Source organism: Lepus europaeus, chromosome 5 (assembly GCF_033115175.1).
Source record: "Lepus europaeus isolate LE1 chromosome 5, mLepTim1.pri, whole genome shotgun sequence".
Lineage (NCBI taxonomy): Eukaryota > Metazoa > Chordata > Mammalia > Lagomorpha > Leporidae > Lepus > Lepus europaeus.
The window spans coordinates 124517324-124532428 of record NC_084831.1 but is presented as its reverse complement, the minus strand read 5'-3'; positions in this window follow the sequence as shown (position 1 = coordinate 124532428).

Sequence of the window (15105 nt, the reverse complement as noted above, 5' to 3'; positions counted from 1 at the left end):
TGAAGCTGGAAATCAACAACTCAGGAATCTCTAGAACATATACAAACACATGGAGACTGAATAATATGCTGAACAACAACTTACTGAATGAACAGTGGGTCATAGAAGAAATCAAAAGAGAAATCAAAAACTGATAAGGAACATTTTTTCCATACTATTTGTTGATCTCTTTTCTTAATATATAGTTAATCTTCCATGTATGAAGTTAATTGAAAATACATCTTAGTAAAAAATAAGAATGGGAATAGGAGAGGGGGTTGGTAGAAGGGTGGGAGTAGGGGTACGAGGGTGGGTATCACTAAAACTGTGTTCCTAAAGTTGTACTTATAGAATGCATGAAGTTTGTGTACCTTAAATAAAAGGTTTCTGGGGAAAAAAGGAAAAAAAGAAAGATGTATACGTATTAAGATTCCAATTAATCCAAAATTTATCTGTGTTTTCAATTCAATTAGAATACAAAGTGGGTGGTTTTTATTATGTTTTTGCTAAATTGACACCTAATATTAACATTTATAAGGAAGTAAAAAATTCCAAAAATAGTCAAAATACTCTTAGAGCATAAAGACAAAAAGGAAAGAACTTCTTCTTCAATATTATTATAAAGCTAGCATAATTAAGAGGGTTTAGTATTGGCACAGGAAAAGGCTATTACATTAACAGAAGAAAATGGTGTTCTGAAATATGTATTACTTATATTGAGAACTGGGGAATAGGTCCAATTTTTCCTCCCTGGAGTTCATTCTTACTGTTGTCTTTCCATCTAAGTATCCCTCCCATCTTGGTTTTCTCAGGATTTCATTTAAATCTATAATAGTACTTGTCATATGTAATTGAAATTATTTATTACGTGACTTTTAAACTCAATTTGAAGCTTTTTGATGACAGAGATCACATTTACTTAGTTCCACATTCCCAGAGTCTTGCTGAACTTTTATCCTATCATGGGCCATTTATCAATATATGCTAAAGGACCCAAATATTGAAGAAATGTTCTTCAGAAACATCTAGCCTGAAGGAGGAGACCTACATCTATAATTGATAAACACAGAAGCTTTGTCTTAGGCAAACAAAAAACCCAGGATGAAATGTTTAAGTGCGAATCTAGACTTCAGCACTATGGGGTAGTGAGAAGTAGAGAAAGTGGTCCCCTCCTTTTGGGACATTGTAGGCATATGGAGCCTATGAAGTGCTCAAGGAAAAAAAGTAAAAGATGGAACATAGACAAGAAAGGGTAAAGTATACAGAGCTCAATAAGTTTCAGAAGATGAGAAGCTGCCAGAGAGAACAGGCATAAAGATAATGCAGGCAAAATGAGAACATTGGTGAATGTTATTGTTAAGAAGGGTCATAGACAATTATTTTTAAAATGGTTTTCCAACCCTCAGTCCAAGTTTTGGCAAATAGTTCTTTTTTTTTTTTTCTATGAGGATGATAGTATGGTATTTTTTAATTTTATAGTTTCCTTTATTCTTCAAAGTATTAACATAGGACTACATGGCAGAAATGAGAAAATTTAATATTTAAGCAGGATAAATGAGTTGCCTGACACTATAACTGAGAAACCCATCTCTCTTGATCCTGTACCCTAGTCCTCCACTATTGAAAAATCTCAATACTGGAAGAATACATATTTTTCCATCTCAGCTCAGATACTGGTACAGCTAACACTGATACAGAAAAAATGAGTCTTCTTTAGGAAGACATTTAAAAATAGAGGAAGTCATTATATTTTATTCAGGTTTGATCTGAGGGGTCCCTGTGAAGAGGCAGGGGCGTAGACTTAATTTCCTCTTGGTAACTAACACGACAACTAGCACCTGGTGGGAAGGTAAGGGCTAGAGATGTTTCTTCTCCTACTATAATTCAATATCTGTCTGGAATCACCAGCTCCTACCCAGGTTATATCCACATCTCTCTTTCTCTCTCTCTCTCTCTCTCTCTCTCTCAATCTCTCTCTCTCTCTCTCTCTCTCTCTCTCTCTCTCTCTCAACACACACACACACACACACACACACTCTTCTTTAAGTAGTCATCTGGATGTCTCCATGTTACAGTGCTGATAGGGGCAGGATACATTATTTAACTCTAAACTGAGCATAATGAAGATGAAGAGTCACAAAGAGTATAGAGGGGCCTGCAATACCAGCCCCCTGTGGGAGCTAGTTCGAGTCCCAGCTGCTCCACTTCTGAGTTAGCTCTCTGCTATGGCCAGGGAAAATAGTGGATGATGGCCCAAGTCCTTGGGCCCCTGCACCCACATGGGAGACCTGCAGGAAGCTCCTGGCTCCTGGCTTTGGATCAGCCCAGCTCCTGCTGTTGTGGCTACTTGTGGAATGAACCAGTGGATAGAAGACTGATCTCTCTCTCTCTCTCCTTCTCTCTCTCTCTCTCCCTCTCTGTGTAGAGACCCCTCAAAAGATGATCAAACAATTCAAGAGACCCTTAACTCTAAATAGCTGAGGTAATTATCAAATAATATGCAGAGACTAATATTTTGTTAAAATATACTTTAGTTGCCTATTTAAACAAGCCATATAACTTAAAGTTTAATAGCAAGGAAATAAAATACTTCCATTTTATAGGTAAAAAATTTGAGGCTCAAGAGGATAAGCTACTTATTTAACTTTATTATTATCAAGGATAGGTGTGCAACACAGATAAGTGTCACTCTAAAACCCATAGAGTTTCCTTGAATCAAAACCATATTCAAGTAATATTCAGATAAGATGTTCAGGTTTAGAGGAAGGAAATGACAGCTATATGAAAAATACCTGATCCTGAGCCTATAGACTCAAAAGATTCCAGGAACACCATTACTACATAATTTCTCCTCCACAACTTTCAGCAGATCCTTCCATTATTTAAAAATGAAACTTATGAGAATAGTGTATTTCACCAGGTCGCAGGCAGCCATTGTGCGAAATTCAAGGAAGGGGATGAACTCTAATGTCAAGAAAATCATCAGCAGACCAAAATGGAAAAAGGAAGAAAAACAGAAATTTTCAAATCAGTCCTCCTCATCTTTTTTTCTACCAACAACCACTTACTTCTTGCAAACTTGACAAAAGAGACGAGAGAAATTCTCTTAGAAGCTGGTGTATCTGAGCTTGGGGGCAACAAGAATGGTGATAGGACTCCCTCAAAGCGGCCAGTGTGTGAGACCCTGCAAACTCCAAGCCTGGAAAGTCAGCATTTCTTCAGAGTCAGAAGGAAACTCAGACTGAGGAGATTAACTCAGGGCCTAGAGCCTTGGCCTAGGAAGAGTTTTATTGTGGATTTGAAACTTCTTGAGATCCGAAGTCCAGGAACTCTGGGTATTTACTCCTGCATAGGAGCTGAATCACTCACTCTAGGACTCTGGGGATTTCCTTGTAAAATCATTTCAGGGCACAGGAGACTACAGAGAGAGTTTGAGCTCTGTCCCAGGAGCCTGATTAGAAATCTGGGCAATTAGTAGAACAAAACTCTTTAACTTTGGTTACTGACCAAAAGAGTTGCTTGAATCTTAAAAACTGAAATGTTTGTCAACAAATCTAAGAATGCAGAAGAAATATGTAAAATAAAATAATTATTTTATTCTATGCCAGAGGATCATGTCTTCAATTATTAAACTGACAAATGTGAATCTACTTATGTCAGGTGGTATGCTAAGTATTGGAGATGCAATCACTACAAAACAGTCACATTGTTTGTTCTTTTAGAACTTATCAAAGAGACAGGCATACAGAACTGTAGCTAGCCCATTGTTTTATTCGTGAAAATTCATGAAAGAGCCTCTTCTCAGTAAATGCAGCCCATGTGTATGTTACTTGGTGGGTAGACAGTCTACAGTTGCAATTAAGAAAATGTCATCCTGGCCGGCGCCGCGGCTCACTAGGTTAATCCTCCACCTTGCGGCGCTGGCACACCGGGTTCTAGTCCCGGTCGGGGCACCGGATTCTGTCCCGGTTGCCCCTCTTCCAGCCCAGCTCTCTGCTGTGGCCAGGGAGTGCAGTGGAGGATGGCCCAAGTGCTTGGGCCCTGCACCCCATGGGAGACCAGGAGAAGCACCTGGCTCCTGCCATCAGATCAGCGCGGTGCGCCAGCCGCAGCGCGCCAGCCTTGGCGGCCATTGGAGGGTGAACCAGCAGCAAAAGGAAGACCTTCCTCTCTGTCTCTCTCTCTCACTGTCCACTCTGGCTGTCAAAAAAAATTTTTAAAAAGAAAAAAAAAAAGAAAATGTCATCCTTTCCTATGGACAGAGAGTATTCTATATACAACGATGCATGGCTTGTTTCATAGATTGTGGGGAGGACTTTGTCCCTCAGTCTCTCCATTGACAGTGCACAGCCTGCCCAACTAAGCATATTTCAGACAAATAATCTTACAAATATATGATCAATGTAAAAAAAAGTTAGGAGGAAAAATAAGAGGGGTTATGAGAACATGTAACAGAGGAGGCAAGTTGTACTAGTATGGGAAGTGTTCAAATATTTTCCTGAGGGGTGCTTTGAGCCGGAATTTTTAAGAAAAATGTGGCTCAACTAGGGGAAGTTAGAGAATAAAATTTAAGGTAGAGAGAAAAACATAAGTGAAGGACTTGATAGATTAATGATGATAAAACTCATTCCAAGAAGTGAAAGAAGCCAAATTGTGCTAGAGAACCTGAGGGACAGGCGATGTTAGAAGGTAATAGGGGGTGAGATTGTGCAGGGCTCACATCACTTCAAGCTTATTGTCAGTCTGATGCAGGGCCAGCAAAGCTTTTAAGGAGGTGAATAGCACACATCAAATGTGCATTTCAAATGTCTAGCTGAAATGTGGAAAATGAATCAGAGACAAGCAAGTTGGGAAGCAGAAAACTCAATTAGGGTATGACAGCAATTCTCCAATGGGGACACTGTGGGAGCTGGACTTAACGGTGGTAGACATGGAGATGAGTTTGGTTGGGGTGCTTAACAGCAATTCATGATAAGCATATTCGGATACACGGTTAAGGGACCTGCCTTTGCATGGCTCAGCAGTGATTCAGAAGTCGTTTCTCAAATGTTTATCTAGAGAACGTGTGGATTTTTACAGAAAAAGAGTGTGATCTTCTGTTGCTTCTTAAGAGGCTACAGGTTTGTTTCACCATTCAGTCATTAGAGCCTCCCATCCAAATCCCAGACTAGCACCTCTGAATGAAGAGGGGATTGTGTCTCCTTGAGAGAGACCCTGTGACATTGCCACAAATATATAGAACAAACACATATAAATGTCAATCACTATAGGAAACGCTCTAAGTGTATCAGATCTACTGAATCATAAGGCTCTAGTGTCAGAGGTATCCTAAACTAACTTCAGAACCCTCACTTGTGTTGAATCTTACTTGAAACTGGTAGTAATCATTGGTGACTCAGGAAAAATTGAAATAACAGATGTGCAATATGTTCCCAAGCCTATCTGTTTCAACAAACACTCTTTTTTAAAAAAAAATTTTATTTGACAGGTAGAGTTACAGAGAGTGAGAGAGAGAGAGAGAGAGAGAGAGACAGACAGAGAGAAAGGTCTTCCTTCAGTTGATTCACTCCCCCAAATGGCCGCTACAGCCAGCGCTGTGCCAATCTGAAGCCAGGAGTCAGGTGCTTCTTCCTGGTCTCCCATGCGGATGCAGTGGCCCAAGCACTTGGGCCATCCTCCACTGCCCTCCCGGGCCACAGCAGAGAGCTAGACTGGAAAAGGAGCAGCCAGGACTAGAACCCAGCACCCATATGGGATGCCGGTGCTGCAGACGGAGGATTAACCAAGTGAGCCACGGCACCAGTTCCACAACAACAAACACTCTTGGAAATGAGGATATAAACCAGGGTGTGTTTGAGGATCACCAGATCCACTATGAAACAAATTCAAAGAAAAATTCCATTTTTACTTGATTTTCATGAATCTCCATACTAAATTGTGTCTGATACCAGAGAGGACTGTGAGTTCAGACATTATGTCTAGTAATATCCTTCAAATATCCTTGGTGGAGTCTTTATATGAAATCAGTTACCCTACTAAATGAAAGCAGGTCCCTTTAGGGAAGTCTACAAAGAAACTTTATAATATGTGTTTGCAGTAATATTATACGTTGCATCCATGGGAGTTATGGCCATTCAAGGGGTTCTGGGAATACAAACTAGCTCTAGTCTGGGAATTGGGTGAGCAGTCAAGGTTCTCCATTCTGGAACCTGTGAACACAGGTTCCAGAGATTTTACAAACATTATCGGTATTATATGGGTCCATTTGTCCCACCCATCCTGCCCCTTTCCAGGCACTGCTGCCCTCTCCTGCCTGCTTCTGCTGGGTCCCTGCAAGACAGAAAGGTCTGGTGGAGGGCTGCCACCACCTGCCACTGTCCAAGGCCATGTCCAATGAACCTATTCTGCACACGAAGCTCCCCATGCTCCTGGCACGCAGAATAGCCTTATTTTAATCTTTAAAGATAGTGTCCTTTTTCAGTAACTGATTTTAACGCTTATTTCTTTATATCTTTATATTTTGGCTATTTTACACGACGTACCAACATGCATTTTGTGTGTTTCTCTGTGTATTTATTCTGCTTGTGACAAAGGGTAATTTTTTTGAAGCTATACAAGAGAGCTTCAGAAAGTTTGTAGAAAAAGTGGAATGAAAACATGATCTTGCTTCAGTGAGAAAATTTAAATCTACACATAATTTCTTCGAAATACACATTTTCCTTGAACTTTTTGAATATCCCTTCCTACTTTCACATTTCCTTGATTTGGAAAATTCCTGCTATTATTTCTTCACAATTGTTTCTGATACATTCCATTTGTTCTGATAATATGGTACTCCAATTACATATATATACTAGACTTTTCACAGGGTTCTATATGTTTTCATGCTTCTATATAAATATTGCATTCTTTTTCCTCTCTATATTATAGTCTGGATATTTTCTACTCATGTTTTCTAACTCACCGATTTTTATTTCCAGTTATTTATAATGTGTTGAAACACACTGTTAGGTTCTTTGCTATTAAAATGTCCGATGTTTTTCACTATTTTAAAAATGTTTTTCACTGGGACCGGCACTGCAGCATAACAGTGAAGCCACCACCTACAGTGCCGGCATCCCATATGGTCGCTGGTTGAATCCCGGCTGCTCCACTTCTGATCCAGCTCTCTGCTATTGCTTCCATGGAAGCAGTTGAAGATGGTCCAAGTCCTTGGGCCCCTGAAACTCATGATGGATGCCCGAAAGAAGCTCCTGGTTTCTGATTGGACCAGTTCTGTCTATTGCAGTCATTTGAGGAGTGAATCAGAAGATAGAAAACCTTTCTCTCTCTCTTTCTCTGCCTCTTCCTAACTCTGCCTTTCAAATAAATAAATAAATATTTAAAAAATGTGTATTCTCTATATAAACCAGGAATAATAGTAGTACCTATCTAAAAGTATTATTGAGAGGATTTAAAGATATTTTACATATTTCAGTTGTATCAGTCTCTTGTTTTCCAATAAGTATGGGTTTTAAATTTTTAAATTAAGTACATATAAAATTCAGTCACTCAGTTGCACATTAGGAATGCTTGAGAGCAACCATGTGTGACTCAAGGCTGCTGCTGTGGGCAGTGTGGCTTCAAGTCCAGGCTTGTAACCCTGACTGCATATTACTTCAGAAGCCAGGGAGGCCCGCACCGCAGCTCAATAGGTTAATCCTCCGCCTGCGGCACCGGCACACCTGGTTCTAGTCCCGATCAGAGCGCTGGATTCTGTCCTGGTTGCTCCTCTTTCAATCCAGCTCTCTGCTGTGGCCCTGGAGTGCAGCGGAGGATGGCCCAAGTCCTTGGGGCCTGCACCCACATGGGACACAAGGAGAAGCACTTAGCTTTGGATCAGCACGGTGCGCCGGCCACAGTGGCCACTGGGGGTGAACCAATGGAAAAAGGAAGGCCTTTCTCTCTGTCTCTCTCTCTCACTGTCCACTCTGCCTGTTTAAAAAAAAAAAAAAAAGCCAGGGAGAAGCCCTTTTGTCACTGGCTCTGTGGCTCTGTGCCCTTTTCTCCTTCCATCTTTTCTTAATGGACTTGCAGACCTTCTGACATTCAATCTATAGTACTGACGCTTCATGCTCATGTTCAGCCTCAACTTTTAAGATACCCCAATTTACATAGATTCTATCCCCTACATTGGAGAGAGGGGGAAATTGTTTGAGAGAGAGAGAGAGAGAGAGAGAGAGAGAGAGAGAGACTGACGCTGTGGTGTAATGGGTGAGGCTGCAGCCTGCAGTGCAGGCATGCCATATGGGTGCCAGTTCAAGTCCTGGCTGCTCCACTTCCTATCCAGCTCTCTGCTATGGCCTGAGAAAGCAATGGGAGATGGCCCAAGACCTTTGGCCCCTGCACCCATGTGGGAGATCCAGAGGAAGCTCCAGGCTCCATGCTTCAGATAGACCCAGCTCTGGCTGTTGTGGCCATTTAGGGAGTGAAGCAGCAGATGGAAGAATTTCTCTCTCTCTCTCTCTCTTTCCCTCTGCATCTCTGTAACTCTGCCTTTCAAATAAACAAATAATTTTTTTAAGAATAGTTTTCTGGGTTTGGCATAACTGGTAAAGCTATAAAGGCTCTGGTTTGAGTCCTAGCTGCTCCACTTCCAATCCAGCTCTCTGCTGTGGTCTGAGAAAGCGATAAAAGATCTCCCAATTGCAGGGGCCCCTATTCCCACTTGGGAGACCTGGAAGAATCTCCAGGCCCCTGGCTTCAGATCAGTCCAGATCTGGGTGTTGCAGCCATTTCGGGAGTTAAACAGCAAATGGAAGACCTCTCTCTCTCTCTCTCTCTCTCTGCCTCTGCATCTTCACCTTTCACATAAATAAATATTTAAGACAAAATATTTTTCTTTTTGAACATTTTATTTCAGAATAATTTTAATTTACAAAACAAAACAGTAGTAAAACAAAGAATTCTCATACAGCCCTTGCCCTACTTCATCTATTATTAATACCTCATAGTAGTATATTTGTCACATTATTGCACCACACCCTGCTTCCCTCATTTTTAATCCACAATTTTCTACTGTAATTACATAATTTGTCACCTGTTTTCTATAATATAGCTTCATAATATATTATCACAAGTTTAGTAGCTTAAAACAATATATGCTTATTACCTGAACAATTGCCATTCGTTAATTGTTTTGGGACAAGCTTAGTTGAGTCTTCTGCTTAGGGTCTCTCAAACCTGCAGTCCTCTCAACTCACGTAATTGTTGACAGAATGAGTACCTTGTAGACGTAGGATTCATGTTGATTCTTACTGGCTGTCCATCGAGACTTCTCTCAACTCCTTGGGGGCTGCTACCCAGCCCTCTTAGGCCATAACTTCTTTATTTTTTAAAGGCAGAAAGGATGCATCATTGCTAAGATGGATTCTTGTTTGAGATAATGTGTACGTGGGAGTGATATCCATCGTCTTTGTCGTATTCTGTTGAGTAGAAGCAAGTCACAGATCTGCCCATATCCAGGAAAAGGGATTATTCACGGATATGAATCACTGTGGATCATCTACACCAGTGATATTTACCTTTAAGTTGAACCTTGTAACTTTAATAGTTATTTTTATGGGACAGTTCTACCAAATGCTTTTATTTCTTCTTGATTTTTATCCCTATGATATTTTTTACTGTTATGTCTAGTACATTTTCATTGCATCCTAAACTCTTATTTATCAGTACTCTTCAAATATTTCCTGAAAGACGTCTAGATAGTAAATAATTTAGAATTTTTGGACCTTAACTCTCTCTTGCAACTATTAAACTCTACCATGATAGCACAAAAGTAGCCATAGAAAATCTTCTGCCTGCAGTTCCAGCATCCCATATGGGCGCTGATTCTAGTCCAGGTTGCCCTCTTCCAATGCAACTCTCTGCTGGCACTGCTCTGCTAGCACCAGCTCTCTGCTGCCACCAGCTCTCTGCTCTCTGTGCCCTGGGAAAGCAGTGGAAGATGGCCCAAGTGCTTGGGCCCCTGCACCCGCGTGGGAGACCAGGAAGATCTTGGCTCCTGGCTTCAGATCAGCACAGCTCCGGCCATTGTGGCCATTTGGGAAGTGAACCAATGGAAGGAAGACTTTTCTCTCTGTCTCTCTCTCTCTCACTGCCTGTAACTCTCTCTCTCAAATAAATAAAAATAAAATAAAATAAATCTTTAAAAAAATTTGGGTGTCCCCTAAAGACCTATGTTTTGGGGGCTTATTCACAAGGCCTTATGCTAATCATGAATATATTAACATTAATTGGGGCCAGCCCTGTGGCATAGCGGATAAAGCCACCACTTGCAGTGCTAGCATCCCACATGGATGCCGGTTTGAGTCCTGGGTGCTCCACTTCTGGTCCAGCTCTCTGCTATGGCCTGGGAAAGCTGTAGAAGATAGCCCAAGTGCGTGGGCCACTGCACCCATGTGGGAAACCCGGAAAAATCTCCTGGCTCCTAGCTTCAGATCAGCATGGTTCCAGGCATTGTGGCCTTCTGGGGATTGAACTAGCGATGGAAGACCTATCTCTTTCTTTCTATGCCTCTGTCCCTCTGTAACTCTGTCCTTCAAATAAATAAATAAATTTTCAAAAAATTAATTGTTAATAATTAATAAATAATGAATAATCAAGGATGGAGACTTCATCTAATTATGGCATCTAGGAGGTAAGCCAGTGAGAGATCTCTGGGTCACTGGGGCATGCCCTTGAAAGATAGTCTCATGAGAGGGTTGGTTTTAAACCCTGAATTGAGCTAAGCTTCTCCCTTTCTATGCTTCCTGTCTTGTTATGTGATCCTCCCACCTCATGCTTTCCAAAATACAGCACCCTCGTGAGAACACAGACTAGCAAGACCGCTCAGTCTTAGACTGTCAACAACCAAAACTGTAAGTGGAAACAACTTTTCTTCCTTCCTATAAATCTCTTCTATGGTATTTGCTGTAGAAACAAAAACCTGACTACTATAATAAATGAGAGTAGTGTGGTTCAAAAACACTTTATTTGTGGTTGCTTGAATTTTAAGTTCTTATAATCTTTGTGTAATAAAAATTATTATTCTTTTGATATGTCTTCATTTATTTTTTCTCTTATTAAAAAATGGGACAGATTTCATGTAATTCACATATTCTATATATTACCTACAATAAATCAGAGAAAATATGATATTTATCTTTTTGTGTCTGGTTTATTTCATTAAGTATAATGGTCCCCAGTTACATGCATTTTGTTGCAGAAGATAAGATTCCATTCTTTTTTATGGCTGAGTAATATTCCATAGTGTATATATACACCACATTTTCTTTTTCCAGTCATCAACTGAAGGACATCTGGATTGATTCCATATCTTTGCTATTGTGAATTGAGCTGCATTTAATATTGTGGTACAAATAACTCTAATATGCTGATGTCAGTTCCTTTGAGTATATTCCCAGGAGTGGGAATCCTGGGTCATATGTTAAACCTACATTTAGATTTCTCAGGGATCTCCATACTGTCTTCTATAATGGTGCTCTAGCTTATATTCCCACCAACAGTGTATCAGGGTACCTGCTTGTCCATATCTTTGTCAGCATCTGTTATTCATTTGAATTTTGTATGTTAACCATTATAACTGGGGTGAGGTGAAGCCACAGTGTGCTTTTTATTTGCATTTCTTTGGTAGCTAGTGATCCTGGGCATTTTTCATGTGTCTGTTTCCTATTTGTATTTCATTCTTTAAAAAAAAAAAAGGCCTGTTCATGTTTTTTTGCCAATTTCTTAACTAGATTGTTTTGTTGTCGTTGAGTTGAGATTCTTACATATTTTGAATAGTAATTATTTATCGTATTGATAGTTTGCAAATATTTCTTCCCTTTCTGTCAATTGCCTCTTCCCTTAGTTGAGTTTTTCCCTTGCTGTGGAGAAGCTTCAAAGTGTAATATAATCTCATTTTTCTATTTTTGCTTTTATTACCTGTGCTTCTAGGGTCTTAGCCAAGAAGTCTTTGATATGCCAATGTGCTACAGTGTTTCTCCATGTTTTCCTCTGGTAATTTTATGGTTTCAAGTCTTAGGTTTAGATCCCTGATCTGTTGTGAGTTGATTTGTGTATAATGTGTAAGATATGGATCTTGTTTCATAGTTCTGCATGTAGAGATCCAATTTTCCCAACATCATGTGTTGAAGAGACTTGCCTTTCTCCAGGGAGGGATTCTAGCTCATTTGTCAAAGATTAGTTGGTTATAGATGTGTGGATTAATTTCAGGAATCAAATTCTGTTTCATTGGTCCACATTTTTTTTGTGCCAGTACGACGTTGTTTTGATTGTAACAGCCCTGCTGTATGTCTTGAAATAAGCTGTTGTGATACTTTGGGCTTTGTTTTCATTGTTGTTTAAGACTACTTTGGCTATTTGGAGTCTCTTGTGTTTCCATATGAATTTTAGGGGCATTTTACCTAGATCTGAGAAGAATGTCCTTAGTATATCATTGGGGTTGCTTTAAATCGATAACTTGCCTTGGGTAGTATGGATATTTTGATAATATTGTTTCAATCTGTAAACATGGAAGTTTTTTTCTCAATTTTTTGTATCTTCTACTTTTTTCTTTGGTAACTTTCATTGCAGAGATCTTTCACATCCTTGGTTAAATTTATCCCAAGGCACTTAAATTTTTGTAGCTGTTGTGAATAGGACTAATCTTATAAGTTCTTTCTCATCCATGACATTGTTAACGCATATGAATGCTATTGATTTTTGTGTATTGACTTTATATCTTCAACTTTGCCAAACTCTCTTATGAATTCTAATAGTTCCTTAGTGGTGACTTTTGGTTTCCCTATATAAAGAGGATTCTATCATCTGTAAACAGGAATGACTTGATTTCCTCCTTTCCAATTTGTATTGCTTTGATTTCCTTTTCTTGCCTAATGGCTCTGGCTAAAACGTCCAGAACTGTATTTTCTTCAAATATTTAAAAGTGTAAATATGGACTCATAAGCCATAGTTGCTTACCCATGCTATGTATAAAAAATTATAAGGACAATTAAGATTCTAGGTTATATTATCTTCTTGTTGAGAAATTTTTGTTTTGTTTCCTGGTAGATGATGACAAGGTCCAAGACTACATTAATTTCATTGGGAGTTAAGTTAATTTAAAACCAATATCTGTCTTTGTAAAGGTTAATTTATTTCCACTGTACCCTTTCACATAAAGTATAGCTCTTAAGTACATGGAGATTGCCAAATGTTCTGCTAAAGTTGATAGTTCTTTTGATCATAGATTATATGAATCAAAAAAAAAATCACAGTTGCTCAAGAAAACTATAAAAATGAGTGTTAATGCTCAACTTTCTGGGTATCCCTTACAGAATCTTAGCTCCTCAACTATTAACTACTTTAGTAAGCAAATCCACACCATATAGTTATTACAGAATCATTCCAGGGATGTAGTAGAACTAATTCTATCCTTAAATTTTTTTAAGATTTATTTTATTTATTTGAAAGACAGAGTTATAGAGAGAGGTCAAGACAGAGAGGGAGGTCTTCTATCAGCTGGGTCACTCCCCAGATGGCCGCAATGGCCAGAGCTGTGCTGATCTGAAGCCAAGAGCCAGGAGCTTCTTCCAGGTCTCCCACATGGGTGCAGTGGCCCAAGGACTTGGGCCATCTTCCACTGCTTTCTCAGGCCACAGCAGAGAGCTGGATCGGAAGAGAAACAGCCAGGACTGGAACAGGTGCCCTTATGATATGCCAGCACTTCAGGCCAGGGCTTTAACCTGCTGTGCCACAGCACCGGCCCCTTATCCTTCAGTTTTATAAGGATATGAAGAGTAGCAGGGTACTGAGAATATTGGGAAGCAGTTACATACTCCAAGTTTCTTTCTTGGTCTCGGGGTCTTCATTTGTAAAATGAGGACAACAGTCTTTACAAATACATATATTTTAGGTTCTTATGAAATTACATTACATAACATGAAGAATATTGGGTAGGAGGTAACATCTGATATTTTTCATCATAATCATCATAGTCATCCTCCTCACCCTATTATTATCACATCATCACTCACAGAAGGCTAACCAAAGAACAGATGATTGTCAATCTAAATCTTCACAAAGTAGGTAGCAAATATGGAATTAAACATCAGTAAGCAAATCACTAGTCTATTGCTTTACTCACCATTACCAAGTTAACTTCTTAATAGCTGTCTCTTGCCGTACCATCATAGAACACAATTTTAAATTAAACTCAATCTAATCAGTATAAAAATCTTATTAGAATAAATTTCTTATATTTAAGTACTGGTTTCACATTTATCAACTTAGTGTACTAGTGAAAATAAACAACAATTATTTGGCCATTTTACCTCTTGAAAATATATAAGTATTTAATAATGCTATATGATAGGTTTAATGTTAGAATTAAATGAGTTAGGGGCTGGCGGCACACTAGGTTAATCCTCCACCTGAGGTGCCGGCATCCCATATGGGCACCTGTTCTAGTCCCAGCTGCCCCTCTTCCTGTCCAGCTCTGTGCTATGGCCTGGGAAAGCAGTGGAGGATGGCCCAAGTGCCTAGGCCCCTGCACCCTCATGGGAGACCAGGAAGAAGCACCTGGCTCCTGACTTCGGATCGGACGTTGAGGCCATTTGGGGAGTAAGCCAACAGAAGGAAGACCTTTCTCTCTGTCTCTCTCTTACTATCTGTAACACTACCTGTCAAATAAATAAATAAAAATCTTTAAAAAAAAAGATTAAATGAGTTAACATTAATATGTTTCTTAATTTTGTTCCAAAAATATAATAAAAATACTTAAGCATTGTCAGTTATTTTAAATGAAGCTATAGATACACTGAGACCAAAAGATGAAAGAGAAAGAATCTATCTTTATGAAGGTATTCACAATTGAATTTATAATATAGGATCAAGACAAAAAATGATAAAAGACTAAAAGATGTATGATAATATAGTTTTAACATGAAATTTATGACTACAGACACTGATTAACATAAATAAAAGCTTTAGATAATGAATGGATTCAATATATGGAAGAAGACCTTGCAAGGCTGAAGCCTTATGCTAAACTAAAGTAAAGACCCCAAAATGAGGGCCGGCGCCATGGCCCAACAGGCTAATCCT